The sequence below is a fragment of the Notamacropus eugenii genome, chromosome 2, assembly GCF_028372415.1.
Source record: "Notamacropus eugenii isolate mMacEug1 chromosome 2, mMacEug1.pri_v2, whole genome shotgun sequence".
NCBI classification, from domain to species: Eukaryota; Metazoa; Chordata; class Mammalia; order Diprotodontia; family Macropodidae; genus Notamacropus; species Notamacropus eugenii.
Window position 1 is genome coordinate 215,016,029 of NC_092873.1, and position 24,460 is coordinate 215,040,488.

The window sequence follows — 24,460 nt, forward strand, 5'->3', positions numbered from 1 at the left end:
ACTAACTCTTGAGAAAATCAGCAAAGAACTCATATACATGGTGAAACAGATTTTTGTGAGTCAACCTGGGAACCTAACCGCCATACATAGTACTGTTTCTAGGGGAGAGTGTGTTCTGGGTTCCAAATAATTAGTGAGAAAATGAACTTCTGAAATGTAAACTGGCTGCAAGTTAGAGATGACTTATATAGGGAAGGAAAAAAAAAACACATTAGCTATGAGTAGGATCTGCCTCATACCTACTGGTATATATAGAGGTAGACCTTGATGCCATTAATTACAAGGACTTAGGTAAAAATGCATGTTTTTGCTGATTAATTGGCGAAAGAGATTGGTCTCCCTTGCATTCAAAGGATGGAGTGATTAAGAAACTAAATCAGTGAAACTGTGTATTCTGTTTTCTGCAGGCTCAGGATGGAAGCCCTTTTTAATTCCATCTATCTTTCTTGTTGTTATTCAGTTATTTGTCAATCATGTCTGACTCTTCTTTTTTTTTTTTTTTTTAAATTTTTTTATTTTTTTAATGTTTAACAATCACTGCCATACAATTGCGATTTTATCCCTCCCCACCCACCCCCCACTACCTCCCTCCCTCCCCACAACTGCATACAATTCTGTATAGATTCTACATATACTTTCCTATTGAGTATATTTTCACTATAGTCATGCTATGTAGTCAGACTAAGATAAATGAAAGAATCCGTATAACAAATCAGAACACATGTCTGACTCTTCTTGACCCCATTTGGGATTTTCTTGGAAAAGACATTGAAGTAGTTTGCCTTTTGCTTTACCAGCCCATTTTATACCTGATGAAACTGAGGCAATCAGGGTTAAGTGCCTTGCTCAGGGTCACACAGCTAATAAGTGTCTAAGGCCAGATTTGAACTCAGGAAAATGAGTCTTCCTGACTCTAGGTCCAGTACTCTCTATTGCACCACCTAACTGTCCCCAACTATCCTTAAAAGTAGATGATTGTATTGGTGTTAGTCTATTGTTTAATCATTCTACCCTTAGTTTGTGCCCTCTGGCCCCTAGCCCCACCTCCTACAGCTCTTTGGCAGGGCCAAAAAGTACTATGATGGACAAAAAAAGCAGTGCTGTGATCACTCCTGAGTCAGACCAGAAGATTATTGTTGAACTTGATCCTATACCAGTATGGCCACCTGAAGTTTGCACAGTGAGGAGTTTAAAAAGAAAAACAAAAACCATCATTGTCTTCAATTGAGTGAAAATTTGTTGGTCATCCTTTATGAGCTAGGTTCTGAGTGGGATATAAAGAAGAAGTCACAGCCGTTGCACTGAAGAACTGAGAGTCTGGTAGGAGTGGTAAGAAATGCTCAGAAAAGGTGTAATAACCTGAAAGTGTAGGAAGGAAGCTACGAAGAGGTCTGCAAGTCCAAGACCAATCTTGCGGTCTGACTCAGGCCTGCTCACAGCACTGCTTTTTAATCTGAAGCTATATGTCCCAAACATTCTCCACTAACGTGGAGGGAAGTGAGTACTGTTGAATGAAGGGAAATACAGCTGATTTTTAGGCTGGTCTTCTAGGGAGTCCTTAGATTCCAGGTGTGCTCTGGTCTTAGTTTTCCTTGTGCCATCACTGACTCAGAAACTTTTTGTCATTCTTTATGTGATAGAAGAGCTCAGTGGTATTTTTTCTGTGCTTTTATTTCATTTGGTAATCTTCATTGTTTAAAAAGTTTTTCTCAGGGGAGATGGTTTTTCCTATAACTTTTCCCATGAACATCTTAGCTGGAACAAAGTCTTTTCTTCTTCAGGCTAAATATCCCCAATTTCTTGAACCACTTTTCTTGTGCCATGATCTTAAAGTTTTTCACCATCCTATTTGCCTTCCTTTGGACCCTGTCCAATTCACAAATATCTTTCATAAAATATGTCACCCAGAAATAGATATACTCCAGATGCTGGCTGGTCAGTGAAGAATGTAACAGGACTCTCACATCCCTTGTTCGGGTTACCATGCTTCTTAATACTGCACTGGTTTTATTTTCTACCCTATTATAATAGTGATAAATATTCAGTTAGTTGTCCACTCAAATATTTTTCAAACAGCTGGATCACCATACTGTTCATGTCACATATTTATGAAGCTGATTTTTTGAAGTGTGAGTCATTACATTTATTCCTATTCAATTTCATCTTCTTGGACATAGCCGAATGCCTTGGCCTGCTGAGGTCTCTGAATCCTGACTGTATTATCTCATTTTCTGGATTTAACTCCTGAGGGGCTTAGATCCAGCCTCTGAACTTGTTAGATATGGGACCACAAGTAAGCTACTTAATGGCCTTCATTTTCAATATTTTCATTTGTAAATTGGGAATAATTATAAAACCTGTGATACTTTCTTCACAGTGTTGTAAGTATCAAGAGAGATTATGTATGCAAAGTGCTAAGCCTCAATTGCTATACATATCAGTTTTTATTGTTGTACTTCTATTTTTCTTTAGAAATGCATTTCACCAAAGGACAAACAGACAACATTCATGTGACCTGTCTTCATATCAATACAGTTAACAATATAGTTGACATAATGTTAATGATGATGACGATATTAATAGCAATGTTTTATAGCTTGCAAAGTACTTTACCTAAATGATCTGGGGCAGCTAGGTGGTGCAGTGGATAGAGCACCAGTGCAGGAGTCAGGAGGACCTGAGTTCAAATCTCACCTGAGACACTTGACACTCACTAGCTGTGTGACCTTGGGCAAGTCACTTAACCCCAATTGCGTCATCCTGGGTCATCTCCAGTCACCCTGATGAATATCTGGTCACTGGATTCAGATGACTCTGGAGGAGAAGTGAGACTGGTGACCTGCACAGCCCTCCCTCACTCAAAACAAAGTCAAATGCAAGTCATGTCATCATTTCTCTGATGGCATGATCTTAGGCAACAAAGGACGAACACACACCTAAATGATCTCATTTGATTTTCGAAACAATTGTGTAAAATGGATACTTTGGTTTTTATTATTTTCATTTTGCAGATTAGGAAGTTGAGACTCAGAGAGTTTAATAAATTAACTCTTGGACACACAATTAGTAAGTACCCGACGGAGCATTTGAATCTAAAACTTCTTGACCCCACATCTAACAATCTGCATGTTAATGCCACACTACTCATCTATCTTCAGGATACAATTAATTGCACCACTAATTAAAACATAGCAATCCTCTCAGAGCTTACTGGCATGAGCTTCCTTCAATTTTCCCCATTAAAAAATGCACCTTACCAAATGCTGTGCTGTGTGTGCTGTTTTAGTTAATGTTGCTTTTTCCCCCCTTTCTCCCTCCCTCTTGTTCCTGTTGTCAGTGTGTTCTTTTCTCAACAATCGATTCTAATCGTTACTATCCCTTCTCCTATTTGCTGCTCTCTTTTCTCTTCAATCCGCTGTCTTTCACCTTTCCCCTTATTTCTTATTTCTTTTCTATGCTTTTCTTACCACTTTTTAATTCTGAGGGTTTGGATTGACCTTTATAGTTTCCACCAGTGAATGAGAAAGCTTTCTTTCTGGCTAGATAACTGAACAATCATACTGAATCTTCTGTAATTTTGTGTTTGGATGCTTTGTTTGCCTGCTGGAGTGTTTTCTCCCAGGTTTTGTCTGTGTTTATCTCTGTTTTTCAGTTACAAATGCTTTGCAGGATGGTTGTACGAATTGACAGCTCCACCAACAGTGTGTTAGTGGTAATTCAGATATGATTTGCCTAACACCTTGGACCTTTCCTCATACGTGGGATCCTACAAAGCTACCCAAGATTCAAGGAACTCAGGGAGGTCAGCACTCACTGAAAACCATAGCACTGGAACCTTACAAATATACATTTACCAGTCAGCTAGAGGATAATGTGTGAGTTCAAAGCAAAAGACAACAACGTAACAGACAAAAAATAAGACAAAAAATAAAGACAAAAATCAACATAACAAACTGAGTAACAATAAAACATCACCCTATGCCCACTTGACGTACTTCTTCTGGAGATAAACTACCAATGGGAGAGGGCAGATATATGAAAAAAAATGAAGTGAAAGAAGAATTTATTAATTGCCTTCCATGTGCCAGGTACTATGCTAAGTGCTTGACAAATATTATCTCCTTTAATTCCAATATAGTCCTGGGAAGTAGTTGCTATCGTTATTCCAATTTTACAATTGAGTTAACTGAGGCAGACAAAAATTAAGTGACTAGTCCAGGGTCACACAGCTAGTTTCTGAGGCTGGATTGGAACTCAAATTTTGCCAACTCCAGACCCAGTGTTGTATACACTGTACCACCTAATAGCCTCTATTTAGAGATGAGGTATTACTACACTTGGAGGGCTGAATCGTGAGACCAATGGATAGCTCCACCAACAGTGTATTAATATGCCTGTCCCTTCATAAATTTGTCATTTTCACTTTTTGTCACCTTTAGCAGTCCGATGGGTGTGTGTGGAGCCTCAGAGTTATTTTAACTTTATTTATTTTTATTATTGAGTGATGATATGATGCAGTGTACAAAGAACCTATGCTCAGAAGGAAGAAGGCTTAATAAATACCCGTTGTTGACTGACAATTCTTATTCTGTCTCCTCCATGAAACCTTCCCTGATCATCCTTCTTCTTGTTCCTATTCCACTTATTGAGTAATTTTTGGGGGGAGGGGGGGCTCTAAGACTATATCTTTTGTCTTTTTTGAATATCACATTGAATGTTCTCTGCTCCTTTTATGGTGGGGGCCAGTAAAACTTGTGTAAGCATCACACAAGTATAAGGATCTTGGTCCCTCAGTACTTAAAATTTCTTTCTGGAAGCCTGAAGTATTTTTTTTCCTTTAACTTGGAAACTTTATGATTTTGATATGGTATTCTTGAGAGTCCTCATTTCAGGGATTTTTTCAGGAGGTAATCAATGGATTCTTTCTATTTTCACTTTGCTCTTTGGCTTGAATAGTTCTGGGTACATTTTTTAAATTTTAAATTTTTAAAAGTTAAAAAAATTTCTTGAAATATAATTTTAGGCTTTTATTTTTGGTCTTAGTTTTCAAGTAGTGCAATTATTCTTAAAATATCTCTTCTTGAACTGTGTTACAGCTCAGTTTTTTTGATAAGATATTCCTGGCCTTTTCTCCTATATTTTTAATTTTGTTTTGGTATTTCTTATTGTCTCCTGGAAACATTAATTTCCTTTTAGTTTATTCTAATTTTCAAATAGTCTGTTACTGGAATAAAGATTTATAACTAGATCACTGAATTTGGAGTCAGGAAGACCTGAGTTCAAATCCTGCCTCAGATATTTACTAGCTATATGACCTTGGGCAAGTCATTTAACCTCTCTGAGTCTTAATTTCCTCATCTGTTAAATGGAGATAATAATAATACCTGCCTTCTAGGATTGTTGTCAGGCTAAAATGAGTTAATAGTTGCAAAACACTGCTGAAGTCACTATATGAATGCTAGTTATTTTCCATTAACACTTTCATTTTATTTATTACAACATTAAAAAAAAAACTTTTTAAATTTCTTCTGGGAATTCTAAGTGATGTTGTAGCCACACTGCATTTTTCTTTGAGGCTTTGCTTATAAATGTTTCGAAGTTATTCTCCTCTTCTGGGTTTCTGTACCCCTGGTACATTTATAATGGATTTTCTTTTTTTTTTTTTTTTTTGCTTGTCCTTATAGTCTTGCTTCTAGGATTGGAACTTTGTGATAGGGTGAGGCTCTACAAACTTCTGGTAGGAATAATATTGTCTTGTGTTATCCTGGCTAATATTATATGCTATTATGTCCTCTCATTCCTGAAAACTGTGTTCTTTGAGGAATATAGGGGCAGTTGAGATTAGGGACCTGCACACTTTCAATGGGTCCTCTACCATCAAATCTAGGACATAGTCTAAATGCTGCCCTCCTGGATTTTCCAAGTTCTAAGCCCTGATTTTGGTCTAGACAATGCAGCTGCAGACTTGGAAGAGCTTCATTGGACACTTGCTGGCCCCAGGCCCTCTCACCTACCTGGTATAATCCTTATTAGTACAACTAAACTACAGAATACTTCTGGTCTGAAAATGAGAGTTGAATCCTAGATCTTCCTCTGAGGTTTCAGAGTTCCTGCTCTGGTCACTTGTCTATGGCTCAAAATCCTAACTACTCACTTTGGTTTCTCCTTAGATTTTCTGATCACTACTCAGCCTCGCACCCTTTTTAGCTCTTTGTAGGGACATCTGGGCTATGTTACTTCATGCTACTTTACAGTCTTTGAGTTCTTGTTACACTTCACAGGGTTTAATGGTAAATCATGTGCTGTTTTTGTATTATTTCTGATGTTTCTAATTGTTTATTGTCTAATGATTAGTCTAATTGTTTCTAATTATATGAGTTAGACTCACAGGTAGACTGTGAGCTAGCTCCTTGAGAGCTCTTTTTTTTACCTTCTATAACTTCCATGGCTGGCTACATAAATGGGTCTCAACTTGACTGATTTAAAACATGTGAGTGGAATAACATTTTTCTTCAGTTGAATTTATCATCTTGTGTACCTTTCGTCTTTGCTGTTGTTGAGTCATTTTTCAGTTGTGTCTGAATCTTGGTGACCCCGTTTGAAGTTTTCTCTGTAAATATATTGCAGTGGTTTGCCATTTTCTTCTCCAGATTATTTTATAGATGAGGAGACTGAGGCAATAGACTTTTCCCAGGGTCATACAGTTAGCAAGTATCTGAGGCCAGATTTGAACTCAGGAAGATGAGTCTTCCTGACTCCAGGCCTGGCACTCTACCCACTGCTCCTCCTAGCTGCTCCCTTGTGTAACTCTCATAATTCAAATGCATATTTTAAAAACTTTGGGTACAATACAATAACCTGAAATAGTATTAAGAGATAAAATAGCACCTCAGGGTGATCATAGAGAAGTGAAAATAAATAAGAGTATGGGGCAGAATAGGAGTCCTCCTGGGACAATCAGAGAAGATCTGAAGAGAAATCCCAGGACAAGGCTATGTCATTGTAAGTGTGAACACCAACAGGCTAGGGACCCCTTGAACAACAAGCAGCAAGACCTGGGATTAGCTGGCATGGGAGGCTGCCTCAGCCCACAGGAACTTTTACTGCTCCCCACACCCCCACCCAAGTGAGGAGAGTTGGGGAAGAGGAGATAACCTCTGCTGACAAGAAACACCACACCCAGCTGTGCTGCATAAACATGGTGGAGGAAAGAAAGAACCAGCCCATGTCCATTGAATGTAGAAACAGTGGGGCAGGATGCAGCTGACTGTGCACGCTTGCAGGTCTTTGTTTGATTTCAAGGTCAGAGGGCACAACTGAAGAGGATGTGAGGCCAGAGTCACCATCTTTCATACCCCAGGACTAGAAATGATTATAAAAATTAAACTATTTAAAAAAATACACAAAGGAGAAAGACTCCAACCATAGTAGCTGCCTAAAACAATTAGATTATGAAAATAAAGTCAACCAATTAGAAAAGAGATCCATAATCTTAAGGAAGAAAATGACTTGCTGAAAGTCAGAATCAGGCAAGGGGAAACCAGTGAAGTCATAAGAAATGAAGAAATTAAAATATATATACATATATATACATATATATATATATGTAGAAGGAAAAAGTAGAAGAGAATGTGAAACATGTTATAAGAAAAACAACTGATCTGAGAATAAAGAAGAGAAAATATTAGAATAATAAGACTACCTGAAAGCAATGATCAAAAATAGAACCTTGATACAACAATACAAGAAATAATTAAAGAAAATTTTTTTAAAATTCTGAAGCGTTAGAACAAGAAGAGAAAATAGAAATAGAAAAAAAAAATCCACCAATCACCATCTGAAAGAAATCCTATGAGGAAAACTCACAGGAATGTTATAGTCAAATTCTGAAGCCCCCAGTTCAAGAACAAAATATTATGAACAGCAAGAAAAAAAGCAATTTACATTTGGTGATATCGCAATTGGAATCACACAAGACCTGGCAGTGGTGACACTAAATGATCACAGGTCTTGGAATGCTATATATTGAAGAGCAAAAGAATTGGACTTTTGGAAAAAATATCATACCCAGCAAAACTAAGCATAATTCTTAATGGGATAAGAAATGAACATTTAATGAATTGTCAGACTTTCAGGACTTTGTTTAAAAAAAAAACCTCTGAATTTAAATAGAAGACAACATACAAGAGCCAAGAGAAATATAAGGCACATATCAATGGTCAGTTATAATGGACTCAATAAGGATAAACTGTTTACCTTTAATGTATGTCAAATGTAAAACCTATGTCAAAGACTGGTATTAGTAATTAAGTGGCTTATAAAACAGATTAGCGTAGACCTGAGGATGAGATGATTTCAAAAAGTCAAACCATTCAGGAACAGCTAAAAGAGTAATTATCTTCTACAAATGAGCTTTGAGGAGAAGAACCAATACAGAGGAATTAGGTGGTGGAGGGGGCCTGTTAGTTCTGGAAACCTACTTTCATTTGGGAATGGGTTCAAGAGGGAAAAATACATATACATGCAGAAGAGTATAAAAATCTTCTAAATTTAGAAAGAAATAATACTCTAAGGGGATATGGAGTGGGGAGAGGATAAAGAAGGGATCTTTTGAGGGGAGGGGGAGGGAATAGGTTAAAAGGGGGCTATAGAAGGGTGTTTAGATCAATGAGAATGGGAAGATAAGGGAGGGTTATTGTAGGGAAGGTAAGTTAAGTAATAGGAGGGCAAGGTAGCTTGTAGAAGTAAAGTAGAGGAGTTGGGAAAGAGGAAAAAAAAGATATGTACAAACATAAAAACAAAACTTAGGAGTAGAATCTCTTTTGGAAAGCATCTATTTATGTATATGTATACATATATATATATATACATATATGTATATATCAATATCTATGTATAAATATATCCACACTTAATTGTCACCTGGGGTGGGGAGAGGGGAGGAAGGAGGAAAAAAGAACAGAGTAAGAAGTGTACAGCAGAAAACAAAAGAAAAACTACGCGGAAGCAAAGAAGAAATGGACAGGTCTCAGTATAACAGGCAATATTTATTATATAGGCTTTCTTGAAATGCAAGGTTATTGCTCTATATTCTAAATCCTCTCCTGCATTCTGATGTGCATGACACCTTGTTTTTTCTTTTCTTATTTTATATTTAAGTTAATTATGTTTCTTTTTTCTTTTCTTATTATGTATTTAAGTTTTAGTATTTGTCTAACACAAAAATAAAAAGAGTAAAAAAAGAATAACTTTAAAATCCCAAGCTACCTTGAAATTTAAGGTTCTTGCTTTATTAGAGCACCGTAGGCACAGTGCCAGGAGAATTTCTGGATGCATTTCTATGACTCTGCAAGCCTTCCCAAACCTCTGCAATCCTGGTGCTCACTACTTTTCCATTCTTCTCATTTATTACACCCCCACTCACCCAAAACTCTCTCTGCTCCAGCCAATCTGGACTCTTTTATGTTTCCTGAACATTTTCAGTACTTTCCTTCTGTTATCCCTTTGTTCTGCCTGATGTATCCTCCCTTCCTTGCTCATTGAATTCCTACCTGTCCTTTAAAGCCCAACTTAAATGCTCCCTCCTCCAGTAATTCTTCCATTATTGCCTTTTTCAGTAGGTGCCTTGTGCACCTATGGAAGCACTTTCTTTTATACCTCTTTCAATACATTATACACATTTAATACTGACCCCATCTTTTCATTTCTAGCATCTTACCTATGTTTCTATATAGCCATGGGACATAGAAAGCCACTACCTCTGAGGAACTACAGGTGAGCATCACACAGAGGATAGTAGAGAAGTACATGGTGATTGTGAGCAGGCTATGACATGTAACCAGCGAGAAACTCTGAACAAGAACAGGAATAAAGGGCATCATCAAGGAACCATAGGATGAATGAATGAATGAATGAATGAATGAATGAATGAAAAGTGGACTTCTTGTGTGGTAAGAATGAAAGATGGATAGATGGACAATGCTACGTTAGTACTTTTACAATGTCAGGATAACCCAAAAGTCTTCATTATGTTAAGTGAACTCATTGTGGTAAAACTTGGAGACAGTATGTACAAGAATCACCAGCCTTAGCAGTTAAGAGTGGGTGACAAATTTGCATTACTGAAAGGGTCTTCTGAATCAATGACATCATGAATCTACTTAAATATTTGGTTATTTGCCCTGTTAATACATTTATCGTCCTATTTGACTAAAAGTTTCTTGACTATGCAAAATGAGACCATGTCGTATTTTTTCTTTGTTTTCTTTTTAATTTATGAAATAACACAAGGATTTCCATAACAGTATAATTTTAAAAAAAATGATTGCACATGAAAATATAAATCTATTTATAACTTGCTATTCCTTTAAAATATATAATAAGGTTTTCATGTAATTTTCTTTTATTTTTTCCTTTTTTTCTTCCCCTCCTCCCACCTTAGAGATGGCTACCATTACACACACACACACAAAATCATTCTATATATATATATATATATATATATATGCTTCTATTTATCAGTTCTTTGTCTGGATGCAAATAGCATCTTCCTTTATAGGTATTTTGTAGTAAATTTGGGTATTTATAATAGTCAAAATGCCTTAGGCACTCCAAATTGTTCTTAAAACAATATTGTTGTTACCATATACAACATTCTCTTAATTCTGTTCATGCTTGTCATTATTTCATGCAAGTCTTATTTAAAGCGTTTATTTTCCCAGCCCCAGGTCAATGCTATGGACTATATAGACTCTCAATAACAATTCTGTTGTTCAGCCCGTTCTGTCATGTTCGATTCTTTGTGACTCCATTTGGGGTTTTCTTGACAAAGATATTGGAGTAGTTTGCTATTTCTTTCTCTAGATCACTTTACAGATGAGGAAACTGAGGCAAACAGGGTTAAATGACTTGCCAGGGTCACAGTAAGTGCCTGAAATTGGATTTGAATTGAGGTTTTCCTGATTCTAGACCTGGCATTCTGTCTGCTGTACTACCTAGCTGCCCTCAATAACAATAGCTAAATTTATATATTGTTTTAAGGTTTTTATTTTACATTTAATCTCCATACCAATATGATAGATACAATGCGTATTATCCCCATTTTACAGATGAAGAACCTAGGCTCCAAGGAAGTAAATGACTTACCTGTGATCAACATAGGGTCTGGCACATAGTAAGCACTTACTAAATGTTTATTGATTGGCTGATTGATTACACAGCTCATAATGTTAGAGATGGGATTCAAATCCAGACTGTGACCTGTCAAATTATTGGTGAGTGAATCTACATATAAATTTGTGTCTCTCAATTAGTATCTGTTTTCTTTGAGATTTACAGAACACTTTTCCCGCAAGAATGCTGGGAGGTAGGTAGTGTGAGTATCTTTATTTTATAGATTTAAATTCGAAGTTCAGAGAGGTTGTATCATCATTGCTAGTAAGTATGAGAGCTGATACTCTGACTCACCAGCCTCTGAGTTTTTTCCTCCTGTCCGTTCCTCTCTTCCTTCCATATTTCCAACTCATGATACCCATCCTTATGACAGCTATACTCTTGATTTGCAATTGCCTTATATAATCTTGTACTACTATGTAGTTATAGGTTTTAGGCTTCTCCATAATATTTGAAAGTTTTGCCGCAGTGGTTGTTCAATTGTTTCAGTCCTGATCAACTCTTTGTAACCCCATTTGGGGTATTCTTTGCAAAGACATTGGTGTGGTTTACCATTTCCTTATCCAGCTCATTTTACAGATGAGGAAATTGAGGCAAACAAGATTAAGTGATTTACCCAAGGTCACATAGCTAGTAAGTGTTTGAGCTTGGATTTGAACTCAGGTCTTCCTGACTCCAGGCCTGGCACTCTATCGCCTGGGCTACTTTAGCTGCCCCTTGAAGGTTTTACAGAACATTTTTTTTAAGTGAGAGATAGCAGGCTATATCTATATACTATTTGAAAGTAAAACATATGAGAAATCATTTAGTAAGTTGGACCCTTTCATAATACTAGTGTGGTAGGACAGAGCTAACACCTACCTCACAGGTAAACATTTTTTATTGGACTCAGTTATGTATCAGAGGACAGAAATTAGCCTATTGTATATTTGAATTCCTGTGACTTTTACCCAGCTCCTCATGGAGGCTGACTATACTTCTTCTTGTGTGCCAGATTTTTTCCTTCTTCTAACCTCTCCTTTCCTTTTTAATTTTTCAGTGAAATCTAGTGCCACGGGATTTTGTATTATGGTTTATTGTTGAGAAGAGAAAAGGAAAGGAAGCTTTGTTTCCATATCCCACTTTTTAGAGTATTTCACAGACCTGTGTTCCATTTGCTCCTCTAATTATATGTGTCATTACTCCCATGTTTATGAGTAGGTTTTGGGTCAAAATCCTTTTGGGTCAAAGGAGTAAAACTAATATTATGAAAATCATTCCTGAATTAGAGAAATCTAAAGGGACACCTTAATACCTTGAAACTTAGCAAAATTTTAGATCAAATAGACAATTTGTGAGCCTTAACTAATTATTTTTTTAGAGTGAGAAAAAGCAGGGTTTGTACTTGATTAATCTAAGAAGACTTCTTGAGGGAAAGAAAATGTCACACACCATTGAACTGAACAACTGGATTTCACTTGGGGGACTAAGAAGCATATAAAATCTATAAGAACATGGGCCCTGGGGCTTGGTAAATACAGGTCTATCAGCTGTGACCCACATTTCAAGTTTGGTCCAGAGATCATGGCACCCACATGTCATGTGTGTACACATCATTAGCTGTATTAGCAGAGATGGTATATCTCTGGTCAGAGAGAGCTTCACAGTACACTGAGTATGTAGGTAAATAGCCCAGTTTTCCAGTCTCCAGGAACCCCTGAAATCTTCAAGGTAGCATATATAGCAGTCACAGGAAATGGTCAAGTATTGTTTGCACTTTTGAAAAATTAGAAGGGAATTCTATTATAATCATTGAGAACCAGCATACGACTAAGTTATGAAGACCAATCTCATTTCCTTTTTTGACGGGGTTACAAGATTAGTACATGTGGTAGACTCTATTGACCAGGGGTTCTTAATCTTTTTTGAGTCATAAACTTTGGTAATCTGGTGAAGTTTACAATCTTCTTCGGAAAAAATATTTTTAAATTCACTCAATAAAAATATTATGTTACAAAGGAAACCAATTATATTTAAATACTGCCTCAAAATATTTTTAAAAATGAATTTACAGATCCCATGTAGAGAATTCCTGCTTATGCACATTGCATATCTCAGTTTCAGCAGAGTATTTGATAGCATCTCTCATATATAACTTCATGGACAAAACTGAGAGTTGTGTCCCAGATGAAAGCACATAGGTGATTTATAACTGGTTGATGACCAGAATCTAAAGACAGTGCATTATTTTCAATCAATTCAATAAATATTTATTAAAGACCTACTCTGTGTCTGGCACTGTACTAAGCACTAGGAGTACAAATAATACAAAAAGAATCCCTGTCCTCAAAGAGTTTACAATCTAATGGAGGAAGAAAACATAAAAAAGGAAGCTGAAAGGGATGGAGGGAGACAGGGAAGAAGAGGCATGTTATTATCTGTGCAGAGGTCAAGCGGAACTGCTAGTTAAGCATGGAGAATCATTAGGGAATCATTATCAGCCTTGTTCTGTTGTTTGTATGGAAAAAAAATAGATGCTATAGAGTATAATTTGTGACATTATCAGATTTGTAGATGACATGATATTGGACGGGGTGGTTAATTTGTTGAAGGGTAGAAATATGATTCCAAGAATTCCTATAGTTGTCAAAGGTTGATGTGAAATTCAGTAAGGATAAAGGTCAAGCCTGGCTCTTAGAATTTAAGATTCAATGGCATAATTATAGTCTAGAGGAGACATGGCTAGTCAGTGATTTGTGGGAAAAGAGTATAGGGGGTTTTAGTTGACTGCAAACTCTATATGAGTCAACACGATGACTTGCTTGCCAGTAAAGCTAATATGATGATTTATGTGTGTGTGTGTGTGGTCATTTCAGTAGTGTCTGACTCTTTGTGACCTCATTTGGGGTTTGCTTGGCAAAAATACTGGGTCACATAAGCTGGATCAGTAGAAGGATAGTACCCAGAACAAGAGAACACATTCATACTCTACTCTGAGCTGGTCGGTTAATAATTAAAGGGTTTTCAATTCTGGTTTTTAAGAATGGGAGTAGCCATCATAAATCCACATGAGAGTAAGTAGAATGGCAAGAGAGTCTCAAAAAGGAAATATGAGGGGATATTTGGAAGAACTAGGGATATTTATCCTAAAGAAGAAATGATTTTGGAAAAAGCAACTATTTTCCCTTAAGGTCTGAAGGATTGTCATGTGGAAGAAAAATTATGCTCATTTAGTTTAGCTCCAAAGGACATAGCTAGGAGCAATGGGTGAAAGTTATAGGACTCAATAAAAGGGAGAATTTTCTAACAATTAGAGCTGTTCAAAAATAGAATGAATTTCCTGTCAGTGCAGGTGTTTTAGCAGAGGTTAGTTGATCATTATCAAGGATGCAAGAGAAGCAATTCATGAGGCAGAGAGGAAGACTAAATAACCCTGAAGATCCCTTTGAATTTCTAAATTGTGATTCTTTAATTCTATCAGAGTAATAATGGAAGAATAACACATTTAAAGGTCAATTTCATTATCAGGCAGATACTTGTTTGCATGTAATAATACAATTGCCTTGCATTATATGTTTTTTTAGTAGTATTTTATTTTTTCCCAATTATATGTCAAGCCAATTGTTAGCATAAATTTTTACAAGATTTTGAGTTCCAAATTTTCTCCCTCCCTCCTCTCCCCTCTTCCTAAAATGATAGGCTACTCCATATAGATTATACATGTACTATCATGTAGAACATATTTCCATATTAGTCACAGTTGTAAAAGAAGAAACAGATTTAAAAAAAAACATGATAAAGAATAAAGCAAGTTTAAAAAAAGTATGCTTTAATCTGCATTCAGAGTCCATTAGTTCTTTATTTGGAGGTGGACCACATTTTCCTTCATGAGTCCTTTCTATTTGTCTTGGGTCATTTTGTTGCTGAGAAGAGTTACATCACACAGTGTTGCTGATACTGTATACAACATTTTCCTGGTTCTGTTCATTTCACTTTGCATCAGTTGGTACAAGTCTTTCCAGGTTTTTCTGAAATCTGCCTGTTCACCATTTCTTATTGCACAATAATATTCCATTACATTCATATGCTACAGTTTATTCAGTCACTCCCCAATTGATGAGCATCCCCTTAATTTCCAGTGTTTTGCCACCATTAATAGGGTTGTTATAAATTTTTGCACATGTAGGTCCTTTTCCATTTTAACAAAAAAAATCTCTTTGGGATACAGACCTAGTAGTGTTATTGCTAGATCAAAGTATGTATGCAGTTTGCTTGCCCTTTGGGCATATTTCCAAACTGCTCCCCACAACTCCACCAGTAGTGCATTAGTGTCCCAATTTTCCCACATTCTTTCCAACATTTGTCATTTTCCTTTTTTTATCATATTAGCCAATATGATAGGTGTGAGGTAGTACTTCAGAGTTGTTATAATTTGCGTTCCTCTAATCAAAAGTGATTTAGAGTACTTCATCATATGCTTATAGATAACTTTGATTTCTTCATCTGTTCATATCCTTTGACCATTTATCAATTTATCAATACAATGACTTGTATTCTTATAAATGCAGCTCTCTATATGTTTGAAAGATGAGGCCTTTATCAGAGACATTGTGGTAAAGATCATTTTGTAGTTTTCTTCTTTCCTTCCAATCTTGGTTACATTCATTTTGCTTTTACTAAAGCTTTTACATTTATTATAATCAAAATTATCTATTTTACATTTTGTAATGCTCTCTATCTCTTGTTTGATCATGAACCTGTAACTCACTCAACTTCTCCTTTAAGAATTTGGATACTATACCACTTGGTGCAAATATGTTTAGTGTTGATATTATTAATTTGTCCATGGTACCTTTTAGCAAGATAAAGTTTTTTTCTTATCTCTTTTAATTAGGTCTGTTTTTCCTTTTGCTGTGTCCAAGATCAGGATTGCTACCTCTGCTACTTCAGCTGAAGCATAATAGTTTCTGCTCCAGCCCCTTATCTTTACTCTGTGCATGTCTCTGATTCGTGTGTTTCTTGTAAACAACATATTGTAGGGTTCTTGTTTTTGATCCAATCAGCTATCCACTTCCATTTTATGGGATAGTTCATCCTATTTATATTCACAGTTATAATTACTGTTTCTATTTCCCTCCATCCTATTTTTCCCCCTGTTGATCTCTCTCCTTTCACCCTTTCCTTCCTCGTCAATGTTTTGCTTCTGTGTACCACCTCCCCTGATCTGCCTTCTCTTCTGTCAGTTCCCCTTTACTTACTCTCCTTCCCTCTTACTTACCTGTTGGGTAAGAGATTTCTCTGTTCAACTGATTGTATCTATTATTCCCTCTTTGATCCAATGCTGATGAGAGTAAAACTCAAGTGATGCCCATCACCCACCCTGCTATCTTTCTCTCTACTGTAATAGGTTTTTCACACCTCTTCATGTGAAATAATTTACCCCATTCTACTCTTCCTTCTGCACCTGTGTACTCTTCTTTCTCATTCCTTAGTTATATTTTTATTATATCATTCCCTCAAATTCACCTTATACCTATACCCTCTTTTATGTATATTAGCGGTACTATTAGTGGTATGGTTTTTAAGAATTACAAATATCATCTTCCCATGTAGGAATGTACACAGTTCAGCTACATTGAATTCTTTACATTTTTCCCTTTTTATCTTTTTTAGGCTTTTCTGGGGTTTCACATTAGAGATTAAATTTTTGGTTCAGTTTTGGTCTTCTCCTTATGAAAGCCTGAAATCCTTCTATTTTATTGAATGGCCATTTTTTACCTTGAGGTATTATGTCTAATTTCACTGGGTAGGTGAATCTTGATTGTAGTCCTAGCTCCTTTGCCTTCCAGAATATCATGTTCCATAATCTTTGATCCTTTAGTATTGAAGATGCTAAATCCTGTGTAATCCTGATTGTGGCTCCCCAATATTTGAATTGTTTGTGTCTGGCCACTTGCAGAATTTTTTTCCTTAATAGTTCTGTAATTTGTCTATTATGTGCCTTAGAGTTTTTATTTTGGGATCTCTTTCCCAAGGTGATCAGTGGATTTTGCCCTCTGGTTCCAGGGTATCAGTGCAGTTTTTCTTGAGAATTTTTTAATAGCGTCTGTACAATTTATTTTCAGTTTTCAACATTCACTTCCACAGGATTTTGAATTCTAAATTTTCTCACCATCTCTCCCCACTCTCCACCCCAGAACAATGTGCACCCCATCCAGCCCTTCCGCCAATCTGCCCTCCCTTCTATCACCTCCTCCTCCCATTCCCCTTCCCCTGTATTTTCCTGCAGGGCAAGATAGATTTCTACACCCCATTGCCTGTACATCTTATTTCCCAGCTGCACACAAGACCAATTTTTAGCATTCATTTTTAAAACTTTGAGTTCCACCTTGTCTCTTTTCCTCCCTCCCCACCCACTCTCATTGAGAAAGCAAACAATTTGATATAAATCATACATGTGTAGCCATGCAAAATACTTCTATAACAGCCATGTTGCAAAAGATTAACCACATTTCCCTCTATCCTGTCCTGCCCTCCATTTATTCCATTTTCTCTCTTGACCTGTCCCCCCACAATAGTGTTTGCTTCTGATTACTCCTTCCCCCAATTTGTCTTCCATTCTGTTATCCTCCTTCTCCTATTCCCTTACCCTGCTTTCCCATAGGGTAAGAAAGATTTCTATACATAATTGAATGTGTGTTATTCCTTCCTTAAGCCATATTCTATGAGAGTAAGACTTACTTATTCCCTCTCACTTCCCCCCTTTTCCTCTCCATTGTAAAAGCTTTTTCTTGCCTCTTTTATGTGAGATGATTTACTACATTCTACTTCTCCCTTTCTCTTTCTCCTAGTACATTCCTCTCAACACTTGATTTTATTTTTTAGGTATTCTCCCTTCATATTCAACTCACCCTGTGCCTGTCTTCTCTCTCTCTCTCTCTCTCTCTCTCTTTCTCCATATATATGTATGTATATTGTATATATATGCACACATGCATATATGTGTATATGTATATATATACCACATATATATACATACATATACGTATACACATATACATACACACATAATGTACAGATACATACTTATACATGCACATATATGTACATATGTATATGTGTGTGTACACACACACATACAAACACATATTCCCTCTAACTACCCTAATACTGAGAAAGGTCTCATGCATTACAATATCATCTTTCCATGTAGGAATATAAACAGTTAAACTTTAATGAGTTCCTTAAGGCTTCTCTTTCTTGTTTACCTTTTCATGTTTCTCTTGATTCTTGTATTTGAAAATCAAATTTTCTATTTAGCTCTGGTCTTTTCAACAAGAATGCTTTGAAGTCTTCTATTTCATTGAAGTTTCATATTTTTTTCCCTGAAGTGTTATAATACTCAGTTTTGCTGGATAGGTTATGCTTGGTTTTAACCCTACTTCCTTTGACCTCTGAAATATCATATTCCAAACCCTCTAATCCCTTTTCAGTGTAGAAGCTGATAAATCTTGTGTTATACTGATTATATTTCCATAATACTTGAATTATTTCTTTCTGGCTGCTTGTAATATTTTCTACTTGACCTGGGAACTCTGGAATTTGGCTACAATATTCCTAGGAGTTTTCTTTTTGGGATCTCCTTCAGGAGGTGATTGGTGAATTCTTTCCATTTCTGTTTTACCCTCTGATTCTAGAATATCAGGGCAGTTTTCCTTGATAATTTCTTGGAAGACAATGTCTAGCCTCTTTTTTGATCATGGTTTTCAGGTAGATCAATAATTTTAAAATTATCTCTCCTGGATCTATTTTCCAGGTCAATTGTTTTTTCCAATGAGATATTTCATAGTCTTCTATTTTTTTTCATTCTTTTAGTTTTGTCTTTATAATTTCTTGATTTCTCATAAAGTCATTAGCTTTCATTTGGTCCATTCTAATTTTTAAGTTATTATTTTCTTCAGTGAACTTTTGAGCCTCCTTTTCCATTTGGCCCATTCTGCTTTTTAAGACATTCTTCTCCTCATTGGCCTTTTGGGCCTCTTTTGCCATTTTGGCTAGCCTATTTTTAAAGTTGTTATTTTCTTCAGCATTTTTTAGGTCTCTTTTACCAAGCTGTTGACTCATTTTTCATGATTTTCTTGTATCACTCTCATTTCTCTTCCCAATTTTTCCTCTACTTCTCTTCTTTGATTTTCAAAATCCTTTTTGAGCTCCTTCATGGCCCAAGGTCAATTCCTGTTTTTCTTGAAGGTTTATGTATGAATCTTGACCTTGTTGTCTTCCTCCAGTTGTATGCTTTGATCTTCCTCATCAAAAAGGACAGAAGAAAGTACCTTTTCACCAAGAAAGTAACCTTCTATAGTCTTATTTTTTCCCCTTTTTGCACATTTCCCTAGTCAATTACTTGACTTTTGAGCTCTTTGTTAAATGGAGCATGTACTACCCCAAGTTTGAGAGGTTTTATGTAGCTGTTTTCAAAGATATCTCTAGGGACCTTTAAGTTCTCAGTTCCTCCAAAGTGGTATAACATAGGAGAGCTGTTTACTCCTCTCCTGACTTGTGCATTGGTCTGTGAGCAATCACAAGCACTCTTTTCTGCCCTGGGACTGGGAGTAGGATTCCTTCTCCACAGCCACCACCAAAATTCACCATGCCAGTTTTCTTCCTCTCCCCAGAACCCTACCCAGGACTAAGACCCAGATCAGCTGCTCGATTCCTCCATTGTCTGTAAGCCAAGAGCTGGAGAAGCAGCTGTTGTGGCAGTGACTGCCACTGCCCTGGGGCTGGGGCTCGGGCCAGAGCACGCTGCCCCCTCACCCAGGTGAGAGAGCTTTCTCACTCACCTTTGTAGTTGTCTTCAGTGTTTGTGGGTTGAGAAGTCTGAAAACCAAAGCAGCTGCCAGTTATTCAGTGCCCTGAGGCCCACTCCAGTCCTGCCTATGCCAGCCCAGCCCATGCTGCACTGTGTCTGCTCCGATCCTGGTGCAATAGACCATTCCTGATGGCCTTCTAGATTGTCTTGGGCTAGTAATCTGTTTCACTCTGTCATTTTGTGGCTTCTGATGCTCTAGAATTTGTTTAGAGTCATTTTTTACAGTTATTTTTGAGGGGTTTGGGCAAAGAGCTCAAGCAGGTCACTGCTTTTACTCTGCTACCTTGGCTCCATCTCCTGCTTGAGAATATCTTCAAAGATGTTGTTCAGGTCCTTCTTTTGATTATGGCTTTCAGGTAGTCAGATGATTCAGACATTGCCTCTCCTGGATTTATTTTCCTAGTCAATTGTTTTTCCAATAAAGTATTTTATATTTTTTTCAATTTTTCCATTCTTTTTGAATTTCCTTGATTGATTCTTGATGTCTCATAGGGTCATTAGCTTCCTCTTACCCAATTCTAACTTTTAAGGAGTTGTTTTCCTAAGTTAGCTTTTACACTTCCTTATCAATTTAGCCAATTGTACTTTTTAAGGAGTTGTTTTCTTTGGTGGATTTTTGTATTTCTTTTTTTTATTTGGTCAGTTCCATTTTTTATTTCCAAGCTGTTGACTCTTTTTATTTTCATAATTCTCTTGCATCACTCTCATTTCTTTTCCCATTTTTTCTTCTACTTCTCTTATATGCCTTTAAAGCTCCTTTTTGAACTCTTGAGTTCTTCCTGGGTTTGAGAACACTTCCCATTTTTCTTTAGGGTTTTGCCCTTAAGAATTTTGGCATTGTTGTCCTCTTCTGAGTTTAGGTCTTGATCTTCCCTGTCACTATAAAACCTTCTGTGGTCAGATTCTTTTTGTTGTTGTTTTATGCTCATCTTTTTTGGCCTTTTTCCCTTTCTTTTAAATTTGAGTTCTGCTCCCAGAATGGAAGAGGAACTGTCTCAGGCTTCTTGTGCCAAACCTGGCTGCTTACCTGGTGTTATACTGATGTTGCCCTGAGGCTCATGGGGGACCTTTGTGTCTGGTGCTGTACTGAAGGGTTGAGTTGGGGGGTGGCTGGTGATGCTGGAGGCTGTAGGGGTCTGGCAGCTTACCTGGTGCTAAGCTAGTGCTGGTGTCTGGCATTTTCTGAGGCTAGTGGGATATTCTGTGTTTTCCTGGGGCTACACTGAAGCCTGTGGATGTCTGGCCTCTGGAGGTTGTCTGTTTGCCCTGAGCTATGCTGAAGCAGTGGAGTCCTTAGAGCTGGAGTCTGCCCATTCCTCCGCTATGCTGAGGCATGTGGGGGCAAGGGGGCTCCTGGCATTGGTGTTTGCTTGATCCACTGCACTGGGGCTCAGGATCTAAGGCAGAGGTTTGCTGCTGGCTTATTGGGACATTGCCTTTCCTGCACTGCATTCACCTCTTGCCCAAGTGACTTTTTTTGGTAATATTCCAAGTTCTGGAGCTAAAAGGTTGTTTCACCCCTATTTTATGGCTATTTGGTGGTGAATATGGGAGAGTTACTGCAATTTGCTACTTACTCCACCATTTGTGGCTTTTAGAAGTCGTATTGATGTTTTTAATGCTACATATAGAGGTCTGATTTTCTACTTTTTTCTGAGCAGAGTTTTTATTTTTTAGGAAAACTTAATTGGCAAAATACTTAGCCAGCTAACAGAAGTCTCAGAGGCTTAGCATAACTATTATTACCAGTGTATCTTGGCTTATTAAAGTGAAAAAAAATCTTTCATTGGGGTTTACTTTGTACTTTGCAGCTTGGAGTTTAGCTTAGCCCATTCCATGTCATATAGAGACCCTGGACAGAGTACATGTCAATTCCTTACTCTTGCTTTCTTACTGAGAAAAGTTCAGCAAAAACATGTATTAAGATTTTTAGGATACAAAAATTTCTACTTACCATATCATGGACATGCATAGTCCCTTAATACAAATTCATAAAAATCATCATTAAAAATACTCATTCATACCAAAATCCAAATTCTTCCTCTGCCACTTAACTAGCTATGTGATCTGTGATAAGTCACTTACTCACCTTTAGGCTCGGTTTCCTAATCTATAAAATGGGTATAATATCATTTATTAGACGGGGTAATTATGAGGATCAAATGAGAGAGCATGTGAAAAACTCTTTGCAAACCTCACAATATTATATGAATGTTATTATTATTACATAGCATGACATTAAATTGTCTCTAAATTGCTAATTCCATTATACAGTACGTTTCTTTGCTTTCTTCACTTTAGACTTTATGATACTTGTCTTCTGGCTATTGTATCCTTGTATATTTCTGACTATCTCTGTTCATTTCTTAGAGTTTTTTTTTTCCCAGTTGAGTAGTAGCTGATTCACAAAGTGCCATCTAGGGACTCCCAGTGTTAGTGAGAGACTGCCCAGTGCTCCTGGTGCAAGAGATCCTATCAAGCTGATAAACATTTGAATATGGTTTTGGTAATGAGTTTTGTGTCTTTCATTTAAGGTCTTGCTTAGTTAATTTCAGAGTGGCTCATCACCAGAGGTTATCCATTAGATTATTTGGTTGTAGCTGTTCACAGTAGTCTATCTATTAAGATGTGGAGGGGCTATCCATTCGCATAAAATTCTAGATCTTTCAATATATATGCTTAAGTTTCTCTTGATGATATCTTATAAAAAATATCATTTCAGTCATTGACCCTGGTGAAGTTTCATGTTGTGATTTCTTGCCCCCACCCCTCGGAAGTAATTGAGGCAGATGTCCTTTGGGTCTGTATGACCTCCAGAATTTATTATTGGCCCCTAAAATGTTTATATCGAATTAAAGAACTATCTCTGAAATCATCCCTTATAGACTAATTTTTGCCTTGCTGTGAAAATTTGTCTAGATGTTTTTTGATTCCAATCACCTTGTGACTGCTCAGTGCACAGGCTTAGTTATGTGGTATTGAAACTGAGTAAAGGGGACCATCAACTTTGTATTTTTGATCTTGTGTCTCTATGAACCTTTTCCCAAGTCTAATGTTGTAGAAATGTTAGCCATCTTTCAATAATAGTTGTAGAATATTTACTGAGTACGCCAAATATTCCACGTGTTGTAAAAATAAATATTACAATGTAATTTTTACTCTCTGAGAGCAGTGGTGAGCTTTTTCATTTTGGGGTTTGTTTTGGGGGGTTTTGTTTGTTTGTTTTTTGGTCAGGCCCCTGATTGACAGAACAAGCCAACTGAAGACTGTGCAAAAATAAGGGCAGTTTAATTTTAGTCAGTCTGTACACAAGCATTTATTTTATACTCACTATGTTTCAGGCACTGTGCTAAGTGTTTTTTAAGGCAAGAACTGTAAAATATTCAGCTCCCTTGTTTTAAAAAATAAAGATCAAGATGTAAAACTTTACTGTGAATTACAACAAATATAAATTTAAGTTTCCTATCCTATACTCCAAGGAGAAGGAGGAGAAAAAGTACATTAGTGAGGAGGAAGAGAGACACAGAAAGGCAGGGAGAAAATCCAGTTTCAATTCTCAAAGAGAGAGGGAGGCATTAATTAAAGACCTGCAGCACACAAGGCATCATGCATGATTCTGAGGAAAAAAAGACAAAACAGCCTCTGCTTCAAGATGCTTAAATTCCCTTGGAGAGGAAACACTGTTGATGCAGATGTTACATTATGCCCCAACATTCACTTGGTTTGTGAGTTTCGGAGTACCATTACCTGATTTTTCTGCTCCAGTCTCTCTCCCCCCCAGTCAGTCCTATGAACTGCTGTTTAATTGATCTTCCTAAGATATAGCTTTGATCATGTCCTCTGCATTACTCAAATATCTTCAAAAGCTCCTCATTTCCTTGCCAAGAAAATCCACTTTATCTTTGACACTCGTATCCTTCCACAATTTTGCTATAACCAACATTTGCAATCGCATCCTCAGCACTCCCCTTCATGAATCCGGTGTTCCCAAACTAGACCATCCACTGTCCTCCATAAATTCCCCTGGATTTCTAGCTTTTGTATTTTTATCTCGTATTTTTCCTTATTCTTGGATGACCTGATTCTACCTGTCTAATTCTTAGCCAGCTTTAATGCCATGAAACCTTCAAGATCTGTTCTGTTAAGTCAGAAGTATTCTCTTCCCCTACCAAAAAGGAATCTGTACTTCCCCTTGACATTTTGCCTAATATTATAGTTGTTTGTTTTATCTCACATTCTTAGTTATTTTCATTCATTACTTTAGAAAGCAGTGTGCCATAGTTACAGGCAGTGTGGTATGATGGATATAGTTAGTGGTAGAAAGAAAGTCAGGATGATCTGAGATCCTGCCTCCTACACATAACACATACATAACTCTAGGCAAATTATTTACCCTCTCTAACCTTCAATTTTCTCATAAACAAAATGAGGATAATA

General features: G+C 36.9%; 1 protein-coding gene across 2 annotated transcripts in view; it reads left to right on the plus strand.

The window, feature by feature from the left end:
• Positions 1-24,460, plus strand: part of TMEM200A (transmembrane protein 200A) — a 147,958-nt gene that overhangs the window by 24,465 nt on the left and 99,033 nt on the right. The window contains exon 2 of one of the 2 annotated variants that reach the window (XM_072643310.1): positions 3,012-3,066. The exons of the other annotated variant lie outside the window; for it this stretch is intronic. The gene's annotated coding sequence lies outside the window, so the exon portion shown is untranslated. The remainder of the gene's footprint in view (positions 1-3,011; positions 3,067-24,460) is intronic. 2 annotated transcript variants of the gene reach the window in all.